The 4,839-nt window shown below is 40.9% G+C and overlaps 1 long non-coding RNA gene across 1 annotated transcript; it reads left to right on the forward strand.

Moving 5' to 3' along the window:
• Positions 1-1,409: 1,409 nt before the first annotated feature.
• Positions 1,410-4,480, forward strand: LOC124858396. Its single transcript, XR_007035824.1, has 3 exons — positions 1,410-2,112; positions 2,260-2,339; positions 2,728-4,480. It is a non-coding gene; the product is annotated as an uncharacterized LOC124858396 (long non-coding RNA).
• The last annotated feature ends 359 nt before the right edge of the window (positions 4,481-4,839 follow it).

Here is a 4,839-nt window from a genome sequence, read left to right on the forward strand (position 1 = left end):
ATACCATGGTCAGTAAACCATTTACCAGTGGTTTTGGCACTGTGAGCAGGTGCCAGGTCGTGCTGAAAAATGAAATCTTCATCTCCATAAAGCTTTTCAGCAGATGGAAGCATGAAGTGCTCCAAAATCTCCTGATAGCTAGCTGCATTGACCCTGCCCTTGATAAAACACAGTGGACCAACACCAGCAGCTGACACGGCACCCCAGACCATCACTGACTGTGGGTACTTGACACTGGACTTCTGGCATTTTGGCATTTCCTTCTCCCCAGTCTTCCTCCAGACTCTGGCACCTTGATTTCCGAATGACATGCAGAATTTGCTTTCATCCGAAAAAAGTACTTTGGACCACTGAGCAACAGTCCAGTGCTGCTTCTCTGTAGCCCAGGTCTGGGGAATGCGGCACCTGTAGCCCATTTCCTGCATACACCTGTGCACGGTGGCTCTGGATGTTTCTACTCCAGACTCAGTCCACTGCTTCCGCAGGTCCCCCAAGGTCTGGAATCGGCCCTTCTCCGCAATCTTCCTCAGGGTCTGGTCACCTCTTCTCGTTGTGCACCGTTTTCTGCCACACTTTTTCCTTCCCGCAGACTTCCCACTGAGGTGCCTTGATACAGCACTCTGGGAACAGCCTATTCGTTCAGAAATTTCTTTCTGTGTCTTACCCTCTTGCTTGAGGGTGTCAATAGTGGCCTTCTGGACAGCAGTCAGGTCGGCAGTCTTACCCATGATTGGGGTTTTGAGTGATGAACCAGGCTGGGAGTTTTAAAGGCCTCAGGAATCTTTTGCAGGTGTTTAGAGTTAACTCGTTGATTCAGATGATTAGGTTCATAGCTCGTTTAGAGACCCTTTTAATGATATGCTAATTTTGTGAGATAGGAATTTTGGGTTTTCATGAGCTGTATGCCAAAATCATCCGTATTAAGACAATAAAAGACCTGAAATATTTCAGTTAGTGTGCAATGAATCTAAAATACATGAATGTTAAATTTTCATCATGACATTATGGAAAATAATGAACTTTATCACAATATGCTAATATTTTGAGAAGGACCAGTATTATGTCATACATTAACTATATTTTGGGGATTTTACCACTTAAAGGGTACTTAAATACTAAAATAATTTAAATGAGTATTTCATTATTGTTATTAGGCCATCGGGTGAATTATTGGCAGCAATAATTATTTCATTGTCAGACTTAGAAAAACCCTAACATTTAAACCTTTAAATTTACTTCTGCATTCGTTCTCCAACACAGCTGAATCAAAAGGCTGAATTCCCTCATCAGCATGTCATTCAGCTCTGCAGAGGCCTGTTAACGAGCCATTCATTGGATTCAGATGCAGTGCATAAGAGATGTGTCCAAAAGTTGCAGGATAGTACCTCTTGAGGACTGGACTTGGGCACCCCTGGTTTAGATCAAATCATTCTGTTGCTGAAGATTCTCAGTCATCCAGGACATGATAAATACAAAAAAAAAAATGTTAAAAACAAAGCTATTCGACTTTAGTTCTTGTAGTTGAAGATGTTTCGCTCTTCATTCGGACTTTTTCAATTCAAAGCTAGTGAGGGAGAAGTTCCAAGCTTTTAAGCTGTTTCACTTCTAAAACAGCACATCTAAATTTCGCTGCAGATTAGACTCCCTTAACAACAGGGGACTGTTAGTGCCATTGTTAGTCTGGAATACTGAGAGATGTTTTAGTCACATGCAAAAAGGCGTGAATTGATTTGAAACTGGCTGGGCATCAGTCAGTTTCTATCTTCTCTTTGCGAAGTTCAAACTTTTCGGTCTTTCAAATAGTGCCCCTTATCCTTGAGGTGTAGGTGCACAGCTGAGTTGGATCCTAAGGAGCTGGCTCCTGGGTTGAGCGATGCGTCTGTGGACAGGCTGTTTAGTTTCTCCAGTATGAAGGTTCTGAGCATTCCTCGCAGCACTGAACTGCATACACCACACTGTTCAGTTTGTGTTTGAGTATTTTGTTCTTAGGATAAAACAACCTCCGTCCGAGAGTTCAGTTAGGTCTGAAATGCACAGGCATGCTGTGTTTGGAAAACATCCTTCTCAGTTTCTCAGATGCTCCAGCAATGTCGCGGATGACAACGTATTTGGGTTTGTTCTTTTCCTTGTTCTGTTAAGGGGTTTTGTTCAATAGTCTGGATTTCCTCGCTGCCCTGACAAAAGCCCAGTAAGGATATCCACAGGTATGGAGAGTTTTTTTTATGTGGTTCTGTTCTTTCCTTCCCTTCTTTCTTCAAGGGGATGTGTTCGGCTCGATGGTGTAGAGTTCTGATGACAGAAGGTTTGCATTCCAGTAGGTGATGAGAGTCAAACAGAAGGTATTGATCTGAGTGGGTTGGTTTCCTGTAAACCTCAATGCTTTCAACGGTTTCCAAGAGCACCACACAGTCCAAAAAGGGCAGCGTATTGTGAACTTGGTGTTGTTGTCTACAGAGTTAATGTGTCTGGTAAAATGGTGTAATTCTGTTCTGCTGCAACATGTGTAGAAAGGAATTACAGGTAGGTATTTTCTAGGTAGAAACAAGTCATTTAGAAACAGACATGAATATACATAACCCTGCTTTAAAATTTGAACCTAAACTGAGACAGATCAATGCAATGCAGATGGCAGCTCTTCCCATGCGGTGGCTTTCTCTGTCATTGTGATGCCTTGTCTGACTGTGGAAAAGATGTTTCACCTCACATAGGATATTTTTCTTACTGCAGGATGACTTACAGTCAACAAGATTCCACCTGTCAGTGTGACATTTCTGCCTGAAGAGGTAATGGCTCCACCTGCAAGAATGATCCCTCTGCCTTCTCCAGCTGCTTTTCTACAATCAACATTAATACCCCGGAGCCGAGGCTGCAGTGAGAGCAGCACTGATCCTGCAGCAATTACTGTTTTCACTAACATTGTGTAGATAAAGCTGATGTTTTTGCTAAAAAATATCGTGTGCGATAGGCGTATTTTACAGTTGATATTTGTGCCCATTGGGGCCCTACCCACATGAATGAGGTGAGCATTATGTGTCAAGATAATGCTGCATCAAGCAGCAAACATCACAGAGCATCAATATCATTGTATACCGTGATTATTTCCTTTTCACTGCCACACAGCTTGACAATATAGAGGAAAGCATTTTCATCATGCATGTGCCCATCTTATCCCATCGTTACTGCAATGCCTTCAACTATAATATCCGTACCTCCTCTGCCTCTGTGGAAAGGCGCTAGAATTAGCAGCTGTTTCGTCACTTTAGGATTCAGAGAGAGAAAATTTAGCTGTAACAGTGATGTTAACAACCATTAGATTTTCTTTGAACATGCTTTCCAGGCGGTTTGAAACTACTATTGAGAAGACATATTACATGTTGAAAGGACATTATAGGCGATGCAGTGATGCTGCTGGTGAGTCTTTCTTTTGGCTGTTTTGTGTTATTACTGTCATAATATCTAAAATAAATATATTATTTAGGACCTTAGTTCCACCAGATACCATAAAGGATACAAATTCAATGTACTGGAGAAGGTCAAAACGTTCCAGTGAGAGCTGTTTTTTGGTTTCTCTTCATTGGCTACCTATATAGTTAAAGTCAAAATTATTGCTTTTTTGTTTTATTATTTATAAATCTCCTATTGACCATTCTTTATTTGGTTTTGAAGACCTGACAGTGCCAACCTTTTCAACAGAAGACTTTCAGGCTTCCTAATGCCTATGCTGTTATATCTGTAAGGGATCTTAATGAAATTAACACTAACAGCCAACAAATAATACAGTATTTCTCATTAAATGAAGACTGTCCTCTGAAGTGCTGTCTAGTTGCTGTGTGTATGCAAGTTGTTAAAATGAGCCCAGGATATGAAGGTGTTTAAGCAGTTTAAATTTAAAATCTGTGCATCTACGCCACCACACAATCTTTTCTGAACATATTTTGAAATTGGATTTAAACTGCCAGTATAAGTGTGCCAGCCATTTTGAAAGGTTGCTATTCCTTTAGTTGACCACCAGGTGTCCTTGTTCTTAGTTAGACAGAAGGTTTGAAGGGATGATTCTTTTGAAAGAAAGCTTCATGAGGCTTTACCTACTTGTCAATGCAGAAAAAATAGAAACGATTTGTCAAACAACGTGAAATTACTGTGACTCTAACAACGTTAAGCAAGCAGCTGCTTTGAAGCTTCCAATTGGTGCTAAATTAAGGAGCTATTTCATATTGTTGTAAGGAGTCTGGACTGTATACGTGGACAATTTTATTGCAACTGATATTGTCATCACAATGTTTAACCTACCATTTTCAACTACCTCCTAATATTGTACAGCATAGTGTCTACCAATGTCTGTTGTGGGTGTCCGTTTATTATGTACCTCATCACCAGAGTTTAGTAGGTTCTGACATCTGCCAAGCACAGAACTGCCTTTTCTCACCAGCCTGTTCAGCCATCTGGTGTGTTGTAACTTTTAGACTGTTTCCACAACACAAAGCAGCATAAAAAAGGATACTAGATATCACGTGAAGTCTTTGCAACAATGTGTGCTACCACTGCTGTGTGCCAAAGAACCTGAGCCTATGTAGTAAAGAGGTTGCTGCGTGGCATCTTGTAGAGAGCCTCAACATTCATGGCCCAGTCCAGCATGTAGCCTAAAAGAAGTGACACGTAATATATCTATATTCTATAGTTTCTAAAACATACAATGAAATCAGTTTGGATTTGTCTTGTCCAGTAGGTAGACTAAGTAGTATCTTCTTCCAGGTAAAGTAACCGATGTGGGAGGGGAGCAGCATCTGTAACATCTCTATCACTAAAGCAGCTGTAGTTGACTGAAAAATCAGTGTGTCT

Source organism: Girardinichthys multiradiatus, chromosome 21 (genome assembly GCF_021462225.1).
Source record: "Girardinichthys multiradiatus isolate DD_20200921_A chromosome 21, DD_fGirMul_XY1, whole genome shotgun sequence".
Classification (NCBI taxonomy): domain Eukaryota; kingdom Metazoa; phylum Chordata; class Actinopteri; order Cyprinodontiformes; family Goodeidae; genus Girardinichthys; species Girardinichthys multiradiatus.